This window comes from Lepus europaeus, chromosome 9 (genome assembly GCF_033115175.1).
Source record: "Lepus europaeus isolate LE1 chromosome 9, mLepTim1.pri, whole genome shotgun sequence".
Lineage (NCBI taxonomy): Eukaryota > Metazoa > Chordata > Mammalia > Lagomorpha > Leporidae > Lepus > Lepus europaeus.
Window position 1 is genome coordinate 109,798,337 of NC_084835.1, and position 13,252 is coordinate 109,811,588.

Sequence of the window (13,252 nt, forward strand, 5' to 3'; positions counted from 1 at the left end):
TGACTTCGGGTGCCGAGACACCAGGAGGCACACCTGAGACCACTAGCGTGAAGTCTGCAAACCCCATCCTTACAAACTGTGAAGTTCTTTGAAGTTCTATGATCCCCTTGACCACCCCATATGCACCCTTACATTAAGCCCCTTTTGCCAAACCTACTCCTCCATGATATCTGGCTAGAAATATTGCAAAGGATATAGTGCAAAGCTAGATAACACTTCTTTCTTAAGATTGTAAAACATTTCAAACGTAAAGAATAGTAGAGTTTATGTCAGCAAAAATGTGAAGAGTAGGGAATTTTAAGGGCCCATCCCTCCACAGAAACATCAAATAAACAAGCAAAAATGGTTACTGTCAACTTTGTCAGAACTCTGGAAAGCAGTCAGCAGCAGTATTCACAGTGCTGGTCTCCAGCAACCAAGAAAATGCTGAATCAAGAAAAGTGACACAAGCATGGTAGGACAGCATGGTGGGGATTTAACTTAGCCTCCCCTCCCCAGCATGGTGGCAGTTTTGAGACACAGCAGGCATTCTGATGTGGCTGCTCAGTTCTAGAGGGAGCAGAGAAGACCTTGTCCCAAGGAACTGTGTTTGTCTGGGGGTTCCTTGAAGGACTGATGCAAGGTCTTTGCTGTTGCTGAATCTAACTTAGCACTCTCTGAGTGCAGAGAAGTGGTTTAGGAGAGATGGTTCTTTGAAAACATTGATAGGCAAATAAATGATTTACTGCTGCCTGGAGCTAAAGACTAAAGTTGGGTCAAACAGTGCCAGTTCCTAAGAGGAAGAACTATGGACAGAGTTATGTGGGGAGTAAGGGCTTTGTTAGTCTCGTGCATGTAACAGGAAACCTAGAGAGACATGTGCATACCCAGGGCAGGACACACACATGGAAAATACCCAACAAAACCCTTAGGTCTCATCTCTGGCCTTTGGGCTCAGTGTGAGCAGGAAGTAGACGCTAAAGAAGAGTTGTAAATGGTCTGTGTAAGTGTTCAAGGAATGTCTCCAACTGAAAGCCATACTGCAAAGATAGAGGATTGGATTTGGTTTTGACTTTATGAGCTTAAAGCAATCTACCAAATCATTAGCTGACCAAAATTCTAGAGGAGCAAGGCGTTCAGAGACCATCAACATCAATCAACAATAAACTCTGAGAAGAGTGAAGAATCTGACTTCCAGACTTACTTCATTAAAATATCCAACATGTCCAGTGTTTAGCAAAAATCCAGGTGACATACAGAAAGTATGCGGGTACTTCAGACAGTTTGTAGAGGGGATGGATGTTGCCCTAGTAACTAAGACTCTAGGTAAGACACTGTCCCACATCAGAATGCTTGAGTTTGATTCCTGGGTTTGCTCCTTCCAGATCCCCACCCATGTAGACCCTGGGAGGCAGCAGGTAATAGCTCACGTTGTCGGGTTTGTGACACTCACATGGGAGACCTGGGTTGACTCTGGCTCCTGGTGCTGGCTCTACCCATTGTAGTCATTTGGTGAGGGAGTCACAAATGGGAGTAGCATGTGCTCTCTCTCTCTCTTCACCCCCACATCCACCCCTCCTCTTCCTCTCCTTTTGTCTCCCTGCCTCTTAAATTAAAACAATTAAGTTCATGGAAAAATGAAATTAAAATGTTTAGTTTGTTGCAAAAACTTTGAAATCCATGCAGTTTTTTTCAAATATACATTTCTGTGAACTTTTTGAAGACTCATCATATGGTCTGTTTTCAGAGAAAAAAAGAAACTATTCATGAAGATGCACAGACATTTGTCTTATTAGACAAAGACTTTAAGTCAACTGTCTTTAAAAATTCTCAAGTAGCTAAAGGCAACCAAGGACAAAGAATCAGAAAAAAATGAAAATTAGAGGAAAATGAAGCCTCAACAGATTTCAAAAGAGATAGAACTTACATAAAGGAGGCAGAAGCAAATGCAAATTCTAGAGTTGAACGGACAAAAACTGGAAAGAAAATAGAGAATTTCAATAGCATATTTGTGGAAATGGAAAAAAATTAGCAGTGAACTTGAAGACAGATGAATTTAAATTGTGGAACAGAAAGAGAAAAGTGAACAGAGATTAAATATCTGTTGGAGAACTTCAAGTGTACCAACATGCGTTGTGGAAATCCCAAAGTAAAAAAAGAGAAAGAAATCAGGAGAGCCAAAACTTCCCAAATGTGGTTTAAAATAAACAAACCAACTTGAATCTCTGTATCCAAGAAGTTTCAGTAACTCCAGCTAAGACAAAGGAGAGAGATCCCCACTGAGGCACATAATCAAAATGTCAAAGAGCAAAGATGAAGAGAATCTTGAAAGCAGGAAGAGAGAATCAATTGTCATATAAAAATCCTCAATAAGGCAGCACCTTGTTTGCCATGAGAAACAAGGAGACCAGAAGTAGAGCTGAAAGAAAAACAGAATCAAGAATCCTGCATATGGAAAACTTGACCTTTAAAAATAGAGAAAGAAAACATGTTCAGATAAACAAAAGCTGACAGAGTCCATCACAAGCAGGCCTGTCCTACAAGAAATGATAGACAGAGTTCTTCAGGTCTGACGAAAGGATAGCCAATACTTTAAAGTCATGTGAAGAATGATAGATAACTAGCTGGATATTATTTTACTTTTTATTTATAAGGCCTCGTTATGTTTGCGTGAGGATAGGCAATAGAATAGAATAGACTGGAGAGTACAAACCCATACATCGGCAATGAGTCAGTTTTTGGCAATGATGCTAAGAACAATCAGCATGAAAAGAATAGTCTTTTCAATAAATGGTGCTAGAACAATACATATTTACAGGCAAAAGCATAAAATTCCAACTCACCCTATAGGCAAAAATTAACTCAAAATTGATCATAAGACCTACTAGAAGAACTAACACTGTAAAACTCTTAGAAGAAGACATAGAGGTAAATCTTTGTGACCTCAAGCCTGTCAATGAATCCTTAGAAATGATACCATGACACAAGCAGAAGTGAGACTCAACAAAACTAAAAGCTTTTGTGCTAAAAGAGTACTATCAAGAAAGTGAAAATACAGTCTACAGAGTCAGAGGCAATATTTGTAAATGATATATGTGATAAAAGTCTGGAATCCAGAATACAGTCGGCGCTCAGTATGTGGGCTCTTTGTCCATCAGTTCAACCACCCACAGGTTGAAAATATTCACAAAAAATAATTGCATCTGTGTTGAACATATATAGACTTTTTATCATTATTTCCTAAACAATATCCATGTTTACATAAGACTTACATTATATGAATTATTATAAGTGATTAAAGATAGTTTGAAGTTAAGGATATGCATAGGTTAGTAAATACTATGCCATTTTCTGTAAGGAATTTGTGTATCCTTGGATTTTGGCATCCACGGGGAGTCCTGGCACCTATCCTCTGTAGATTCTGAGGAACAAATGCATAAAGATTTCTTTTAAAAATTATTGTTTTTCTGCATTCTATAAGGATTTTATATATTTTTATTAATATGCAATAATTATATATGTGTATAGGGTGTAGTGTGATACTTCAAGACATATAGCATATATGGATCAACCACAGTGATTAGTATTTTCAATGTCATTTCTTTTTTTTGAAGATGGTAGCAGAGAGGGATATCACAATTGAAAGCTTGGGAATAGGATGGTGGATTTCCTGGCAGGATGGGTAAGCCCCTGCCTGCTTATTGATGGCAGTGCATTTATTGTAAATGAAGTGTTGATGGTGCTTGACAGCTCACTTGTTAAGACTGATTGCTGATCTTTGATGGGAAAGCTGCTCTTGTATGTGATGAAGTCAGCTAGGAAGTCACCCTCTGAATTGCCTTTATTTTTTAATTTTAATTTTTATTTTTGACAGGCAGAGTGGACAGTGAGAGAGAGAAACAGAGAGAAAGGTCTTCCTTCCGTTGGTTCACTCCCCAATGGCCGCTGCGGCCGGCGCACTGCACCGGCCCATAGCCAGGAGCCAGGTGTTTCTCCTGGTCTCCCATGCGGGTGCAGGGCCCAAGGACTTGGGCCATCCTCCACTGCACTTCCTGGCCACAGCAGAGAGCTGGCCTGGAAGAGGGGCAACCGGGACAGAATCCAGCGCCCCGACCGGGACTAGAACCCAGTGTGCCGGCGCCACAGGTGGAGGATTAGCCTATTGAGCCACAGCGCCAGCCCAATGTCATTTCTTTAGATTTGGAGCCTCCAAACTCTTCTATTAAGAACTCTTACAACTTAAAAGACAAATAACTCAATTAAAAAGTAGGCGGGGACTCCAAAATGAAGACATACAAGTGGCCAACAAGCACATGAAAAGACACATCACTAGTTATTATGGAAATGCAAATCCAAACCACATGAGAAAGCTTCATACCCACTACAATGTTTATTTTCAAAGTGGAAAATAACAGTGTTGGTGAGAATGTAGAACAGTTGGAACCCTGGTGGAAATGTAAAATAGTGCAACCCTATGGAAAACAACTTGGCAGTTACTTAAGAAAGTAAACTTACAATTATCATGTAATCCAGCAATTCTACTGCAACATGTTTTCCAAGTATAATTGACAAGAAGAAGAAAGAAACAGTTTAAGGGTTCCTCAAAAAAGCTGAATTACATCACGGCTGTTACATATGGAATCAAAAGAGTTTAAGACAGGGACTTATGCAGAGGCTTGCGTGCTAGAGTTCACTGAACATTCGTCACTGCAAACACAGTTGGGGACAATCGAAGTGTTCATCAACAGATAAAGGGATAAACAAAATATGGTGTCCACACAATGGAATACTATTCAGCCTTTAAAAGAGTTGTGGTTGCGCAATTATGTAAATGTGTTTTTTTAAAGATTTATTTTATTTATTTGAAAGAAGAGAGAGAGAGGTCTTCCATCCGCTGGTTCACTCCCCAGATGGCCAGAGTGGTGCCGATCCGAAGCCAGGAGCTTCTTTCAGGTCTCCCACATGGGTGCAGGGGCCCGAGGACTTAGGCCATCTTCTACTGCTTTCCCAGGCCATAGCAGAGAGCTGGATCGGAAGAGGAGCAGCCAGGACTAGAACTGGCACCCATATGGGATGCTGGTGCTTCGGGCCAGGGCTTTAACCTGTACCACAGCGCTGGCCCCTGAAAATGTTTTAAAAACACCAAATTGTGGGGCCAGCGCTGTGGTGCAGAGGACTAATCCTCCGCCTGCAGTGCCAGCATCCCATATGGGCACTGGTTCGAGTCCTGGCTGCTCCACTTCCAATCCAGCTCCCTGCTATGACCTGGGATAATGGTAGAAAATAGCTCAAGTCCTTGGGCCCCTGTACCCATGTGGGAGATCCAGAGGAGGCTCCTGGCTCCTGGTTTTGGATCTGCCTTGCTCCAGCCATTGCTGCCATCTGGGGAGTGAACCAGCAGATAGAAGATCTCTCTCTCTCTCTCTCTCTCTCTCTCTCTCTGTGTGTGTGTGTGTGTGTGTCCCTCTGCTTCTCTGTAACTCTGCTTTTCAAATAAATAAATCTTTAAAAAAAAAGAATTGTGCCCCTAAGTTACTATATTCAGTACCAACACTGAAGCTCATCCATTAACCCCAACATGACCAACATCCAGCCTGCTTTGACTGCTCTCTCTAGGAGAGTGTGAATGAAGAAGTGGCATCAGGTAGGACACAGTCTATCTGGGAGTAGAGCAGATACAGAAGTACTGAAGTCCAGGTAAGCTTCCAGCATCAGCCTGGGGTCTGACGTGAGGGTTGGGGTCTGCTGGAACAGCATCTGGTTGTCTCTGGAGGAGTGGTTCATCAGCTTTGCTTAGTCAATAGAATTTGCTTTCAACCCCGTTGGGAAAATCATGCAGTTCAGAAGCCTGGTTATGAAACACTTCTAAGCCCTAACATAGCGTTCACTCTGCTGTTGAGAAATGTTGCTAGTTGTGAGGCTCGCTCTGGGCAACACTGCATCAGGAAGCTCCTGACAGACTCAGCATGGATAAGGCTTTGCTATCTCACCCTCCGCTGTTGCTCCCATCCTTCACTAAATATTTCTGCTGCAGCCTCTATTCTACTCTTCTCTCCCTTCCATTCCACAGCCTCTGTGCTTAATGCTTCTTCCTCTCCACCAGCCTGAGATCTCAAACTTTCAGAAAAGCGCTTCTTGGAATGCCATCTGGCCAACCGTTAGATGTGTCCAGACATTCACCGTGCAGATTATCTCCAGGAAGGAAGAAAAATAGCAGAGTCTCAGAACTATTTATACAATTATCCTGCAGGCTTTGGCCTGGAAAATACAAAACTAGGACTTTGAGGGTTTGATTGCATTTCTTCTTTCCTGTATTTCATGAAGTTTAAATTGTAACCATCTGTTTCAGAAGATATAAAAATCCTGAATTCCATCTTCTTCCACGTTAACAGGCTCTAGCCCTTTGGGGAACTTGCAGTGATGGAGGTGTGCAGTGAGAGCTGGAGCAACGTCACAGCGTGGAGCCGGCGTCAAGTCACAGCTCGGTCCCTGTCTTCCCTGGCAGCCTCCTGTCTCAGAGATGCATCTTGCACTGTCGTAGTGACACTGACACTATGTTTTCCGCTTGTTTGATCAAAGTGTTGAGGAGGATGGTGATGATGGTAAAAGCTCTCTTCCAATTCTTATTAGAGACTATAAATGACTTATTTTGGCTTTTTTTTCTTTTTTTTTGCTCCTCTTTCATTCTCAAAAATATCCCCAAATTATTCCAGCATTCAGAGGCTTTTCACACTTGGTGATTAATTTAATCTGCTTTCATTTTTATAGACTGTAGGGTGGGGTGGGTGTGCCACACACCACTCCAAAATTCACCATCTGCCATGGGTCTTAACCTCCTCCTCACTCTCTCGCCCTCCCCTCTTAATTCAGTGTGGAATCCTCAGTGTCTTCCATGTTAGCTGGAGGCAGCCATGACCTTGCGACTGTATAAGGCAGCCACTTCTTGCCACCCAGAGGAACACTGTGTTGCTTTTGGTTCATGCTTTAGACTCCAATTTCCTCTCTTAGTAGTCTTTTTATTTTTTTTAAGAAAAAAAAAAGATTTATTTATTTGAAAGAGTTACAGAGAGGCAGAAGCAGAAAGAGAGAGAGAGAGAGAGAGAGAGAGAGAGAGAGAGAGGTCTTCCATTTGCTGGTTCACTCCCCAGATGGCTGCAATGGCTGGAGCTGCATGCTTCCAAAGTCAGGAGTCAGGAACTTCTCCTGGTCTCCCACATGGGCGCAGGGGCCCAAGGACTTGGGCCATCTTCCACTGCTTTCCCAGGCCATAGCAGAGAGCTGGATCTGAAGTGGAGCAGCCAGGACTCAAATGGGTGCTCACATGGGATGCCAGCACTGCAGGCGGCAGCTTTACCTGCCACGCCACAGCTCGACCCCTCTTAGTAGTCTTTATCTCTCTTCTCTCAAAATCAATTCCTCTCCCCAACCTCCAACTAATATATACTTTTATTGAACACCATTTCCTATGCACTCTGTGGTAATGGAGATGCAGAGTTAAATAGAACTCAATTTATAAAATTTTTTTTAATTTATTTGAATGTTAGACATACACACACACACACACACAGAGAGAGAGAGAGAGAGAGAGAGAGAGAGAGAGAGAGCGCTTTCATCTACTGGTCCACTCTCTAAAATGCCCACAACAGTCAAGTCTGGGCCAGGCCAAACCCAGGAGCTAGGAATTCAACTTAAGTCTCCCAGGCAGGTGTCAGGGACCCAACCACTTGAGCCATCATCTGCTGCCCTCCCAGGGTGCATGTTTGTATGAAACTGAATCAGAGCGAAGGACTAAAATCCAGGCGCTCTGATATGAGGTGTGGGTATCTCACATGAGGTCTTAGCTACGGTGCCAAACACCCACCAGTAAAATTCAATGTTTATCTCAGAGTAATGGAATCTAACAGAGAACAAGGCATGTAAAGAAAGGCATGAAACCCAATGAAACAAGAGCTTCACGAGAAAGTTGTCGGGGCCAGCATTGTGGCATAGCAGGTAAAGCTGCTGCCTGCGACACCAGCATCCCATGTGGGTTCTGGTTCCAGTCCCAGCTGCTCCACTTCCAATCCAGCTCTCTGCTAGTGCACCTGGGAAAGCAGTGGAAGACGGCCCAAGTCCTTGGGCCCCTGCACCTAGGGAGACCCAGAAGAAGCTCTTGACTCTTGGCTTCAGCCTAGCCCAAGTCTAGCTGTTGTGGTTATCTGGAGAGTGAACCAGCAGATGGAAGACCTCTCTCTCTGTTTACTGCCCCTCCCCCCAACTCTGTTTTTGAAATAAATAAAGTAAATCCTTAAAAAAGTTCTGTGGTGTAGAGGAGAAATGCTTCATTAAGTATGAAATTGCATTTCTCTCTTCTTCCATGTATGACTTTCTAGTGTTTGATGGGGGCTTCTTATGATCAAGGCATGTTTTTCATCTTTTATGATCACATTCTACCTTTTGGGGGTCTCACAGATAAATATGACCTTTCATGGTGCCAGTTGGTTTTGGTTGGGATATGGAAATGAGATTTGGAGTGTGTGGTAATGTGGCATCTGACTACTTTTTTTTTGAAAGATTTATTTCAATTCTTTGAAACAGAGTTACACAGAGAGGGAGAGGGAGAGGGAGAGAGAAAGAGGGAGAGAGAGAGAGAGAGAGAGAGATAAAGAGATAGAGAGAGGTCTTCCATCTACTGCTTCACTCCCCAAATGGCTGCAATGGCTGGAGCTGGGTGGATCCAAAGCCAGGAGCCAAGAGTTTCTTTTGGTCACCTACGCGGGTACAGGGCCTAAGGGCTGTGGCCATCCTCTGCTGCTTTCCCAGGCTCAGTAGCAGGGAGCTGGATTGGAAGTGGAGCAGCCAGGACTTAAACCAGTGCCCATATGGGATGCTGGTGCTGCAGGACAGGGCTTTAACCTGCTACACCACAGCACCAGCCTCCATCTGACTATTTTTTAAAAATTGTGTAGGGTTTGCTAAGAACAGACACACCTGGTGGTTATGGCAAAGATGCACAGACTCATGGAAGAAAGAGACAGCACAGTGAGTCTGAAGGAGCAGAGAGAGGGAAAGCCCCCCTGCAGCCCTGAGGCGGAGGAGGAGAGAAAGCCTGGGGGCAGACAGGTTTTCTTGATGTGTCTTGCAGGAGAATGAGAGAGGCACCCATGGACACAGCTCTCCATCTGCATCACTGAAGACTGCAACTATCAATGAATGAAATTCACTCATGCTTAGGACCCTAAGCCCTTAGGGAAGCTAAAACAAATATGGTAGAGCTAAAAGCACACAAATTGTTATCAGTGCATTTTGTGGGGGCCAGAGGATGGAGAAAGACAATGAAATAGAGAGATACAGTTACCTAGGAGAGATCACAAGACACAACATCTCTTCTTATCTTGAAGAGGTAGTCATGCTCTTGTGTAAGAGGAGTAATTAACAACTAAAAAAAAATAAATAAAAAAAAAAAAAAGGAATCCTAGAAAGAATGTTCTCGAAAGCATGTAAGGATGTAAGGTCTTGGCTAAACCAACAAAATGATCCACTCTTTGGCTGCAATGTGGAGTTTTGTTCTCTCCACTGTACCTGGATGGAGATTTAGCTCGAGAAGGATTCCTTGCACACCTGGCTATCACAGCCAATTGGTGACATGCCTCTGGGGGAAGACTCAATAAAGTTAACTACTTTTTTAAGTTAGTAAGGTGAAGGTGGGTCTGAACTCAGCATGCTCTCTGTCCACAGAGCTATTGTCACTGAAGTGGAAACCCAAGGAGAATTTCTTTCCAACCTGATCTGTGTTTCACTGTAACTTGGGGATGCTCTCTAGGGACTGGGAGGGGCAGAGGGCAGCAGTAGGGGCACTCGTGGCCATTCCGGCCAAGGTGCTCTGCAGCCTCACCTCCCCTAGCCCCCAGGAGTCCCTAGCAGGAGTGGAGGCCCCATGTGACCAAGGCACAAGCCAGTGAGGGGAGTCTTTGATTTGTGGCTCCATTTGAAGCTACACATTGGCAATCCCAAGGCAGGGTGCCTTGGCTTCAAAGCCTGGCCTGGCTGGCTTGGGGCTGGGAGGTGGGGAGGGCTGCAAGTTTAAGAGGTTGCCAGGCAGTGGAGACAGCGCGGCAGATACATCAGGACAGGCTAGAGCTGAGGGTGTCTATTTCAGGCAGATGCCTAGCACCAGGGAGTCCTTGGATGCGTCAGCCAGCGTTTCCCATGAGGAGTTTCCTGTAACTGCACTAAAAGGAGAGCGCCAGCCTTGTAGACCTCAGATGGTCCCTGAGGATGTGTTGGCAACATTTTCTCCCTGGACCATCCTATTTCACATTTTTGCAAGGCGAGATAGGCAAAGTGCCTGCTGCAGGTGCCAGACAGCCCCGTGCTTGGCATCTACAGGGCTTTGTCCCACTGGTCTTACTGCCACCTTGGCAGTTCAGAACCATGTCTCCAAGCTTGTTTGACTGTACATCTCATCGATAAAAATATTTGAGCATGTACTCCCATTACAGACCTAATTTCCAGTATGGTATGCATGTTAGAAAGCCTATATGGAAATAGAAATTACAACACTATAGGATAAAAATAAAGTGTCAGCAGAAGTTTTAATACTTCCCTGCAGTTCCCCAGTGGAGTTTCTCATGCACTAGGACGGTGCAGGCACTTACTTTGAAGATGAGAGGTGCTGCAATTTTGTGGTAGTGGCCTGCTAGACAACCCATTTGCAATATCACTTGGGTGATATTGGCTCCATTCTCATTCAAAACTGTCATAGACCCTTATTATCCATCGATTCTTTCCATCTACCTTTCCCTACCCCCTCAACTCGCACATCGGTAAGACTTCAATCATCAAAGGAGTGAACCATGGTAGATCTTCTTACAACAGGATGGTTTAAGTTTACTGCGATGTGTATTGAGGATTAGCTGGTGTTCATCACCTGGAAATGGCCTAAATTCTGGCCTACAAAGAAATGGGAAAATTAGGATGATAGTTGTGAATTTGCTGGAAAACTTAGGGGAAGATGGATCATGTACTTCAAATTCTTCTTTCTCTTTCCATTACTTTCAAAAAGGCAATTTGATGATAGTAATTATATTTCTCTATTATGTGCTTTATCTGGTCCTCTATAATTGATTTATGATTATTTGGGGAAAATATAAGAAGGCTGCTTTTCTTCTTGTAGTTATTTTCTTAGGTATTTGCTCAGTTTAAAAATTACTCCCTTTAAAATTACTACATCTAGATTTGAGATGTCCCATTAAATAAAAACATTGATGTTTTTTGAGCTTGTCCCAAATCGTCCTGAATTCATTTTCAGTGACTGGAGTGGAGTTCTGGGGAAACATGTGCAGTCTTTCACAAACTCTGCCAATGCTGCCCAGTCTGTTATTTCTCGAGGTAGTAGTTAGATTTTAGAAAAATTAAATTACTGTTAAGCTATGGCTCCTTTCAGATTTTTCTTATGGACATCACGTATAATGGTTGAATCCTTGGCATCTCTATAAGATAGTGACAAAACGTTATCTTTGCCAATTGCTTGCTTACTGCTAAAGATTCAAAAAGAGTATTTCAGAACACACAATCAAAAGACAAAAGATGTACCCTTGAGTTTTATACCAAAGTAGTTTCATAAGTCACAATTTGTTGATTAGCCCATAAGCCTGATGGTGGTATAATTTTGTTTAGTTCATTGCTGTATCCTGACACCTAAAATTGTTTCTGGCACAGAGAAGACACTTAGTGAGTGCAAAATTAATGAATGAATTTATAGAAGATGGAAAGCCAAAGTATTGCCATTGATACACAGAACTATAAATGTACCTGGGGAACAAAGGAAAACATCATTAGAGGAACTGAATAGGAGACACACTGTAGTTAGAAAAAAAAAAAGAATGAAAACTGAAGTATTTATGAGAAGTGAATTTTTTTAATTTTCTTTCAAACTAGAGCTTGATTGTGGCTTAATGTTTAATTTGTACTTTTGCTGGAGTAAAGCAGTTTTACTCATATAATGTGATTATTTTTTAAGTTGCTAAAATGGCATCCAAACTAATATTGTACAAGAAGTTATGGCTGAGAGCCAGGACTGGGACACAAATCCATCAGAGCGGAAAGTGGTTTGCCTCTGAGAGCTGCCAAACACAAGGAAAGGGTGGACGGCAGTGACTAGGCTACATCCATTTATCCATCATTTCTATATCCGTGCACTGAGTGTGGCCCCGCATACTGAGGATGTGGAGGAAAAAGGAATTGCTCCACAGACTCAAAGATCTCATAATCAAGCAAAGAGACGGATTTGTGGGTGGGTAAATGCCAGCCCTAGCTGTAATGAACATGTGCACCTGCGGCAAGACAAGCAGAAAGGAGGGCTGGCATAGGTAGGCCATGGGCATGCGTGCACACACACACAGACACACATACATAAACACACAATCGCACAATATAAACTCACACACGCACACACACACAGCATATAAGCAGATCTGCCAGACAGCACAGGAGGGGACTGGTTTCTAGGGGCACTTGGAGCAGTGGCCATCTGACAGGGAGGACAAGCATTGAAGCCTCCATACTCATTTCCTAGGATTGTCGAATCAAAGGAGCACAGGCCAGGTATTTTAAGCAGCAGAAACTCACTGCCTTACTGTCAGGATGCTGGAGCGTCAAGATCATAGCGCCTACTGGGTTTGTGTCCTCTGAGGCCTCTCTCCGTGGCTTCCACATGGCTGTCCGCTTGCCTCTTCTCATGGTTCTTCCTCTGTACCCCACCCTGGTATCTCTCTGAGTCCAAATCTCTTCTTCCTATAAGGAGACCAGTCAACTTGGATTAGCATCCACAGCCCTTGTTTTAATTGAATCACCTGTCTCCAAACTCAGTTGCACTCTGAGGTACTGGGTGTTAGGTCTACAACATCAGAATTTTGCGGGACCACAATTCACCCAAACCAGACTCTGTAGCAGCAGTTCTCAAAGTGTGATGATGTAGACCCCTGGGGGTTTTCAAAATGCCTCCAAGTAGTCAGCAAAGTCAGCATTATTATCCTAATAATATTAAGATGTTATTTGCCTTTTTCACCGTGTGGATACTTGCCCTGATGCTGCCCAAGCAATGGGGATACAACTACTCATGTCTCAGCATACATCATGGTAATAGTACCCAGTGGTTATCAGTACTCATGGTATTCTTCATTGAAATTCATGTACTGAACAGCCCTGAAAAAGCAGTATGAAATCATAATTTGATAAAGTATTGATCTTTGAGCACATGTCTTTGAATATTCTGTGACAGGATGGAAAACAC

At 43.2% G+C, this 13,252-nt stretch overlaps 1 long non-coding RNA gene across 1 annotated transcript in view; it reads left to right on the plus strand.

Moving 5' to 3' along the window:
- Positions 1-6,854, plus strand: part of LOC133767307 (uncharacterized) — an 88,828-nt gene extending 81,974 nt beyond the window's left edge. Inside the window, exon 3 of the long non-coding RNA XR_009866832.1 lies at positions 6,372-6,854. This is a non-coding gene — a long non-coding RNA (uncharacterized LOC133767307). The remainder of the gene's footprint in view (positions 1-6,371) is intronic.
- The last annotated feature ends 6,398 nt before the right edge of the window (positions 6,855-13,252 follow it).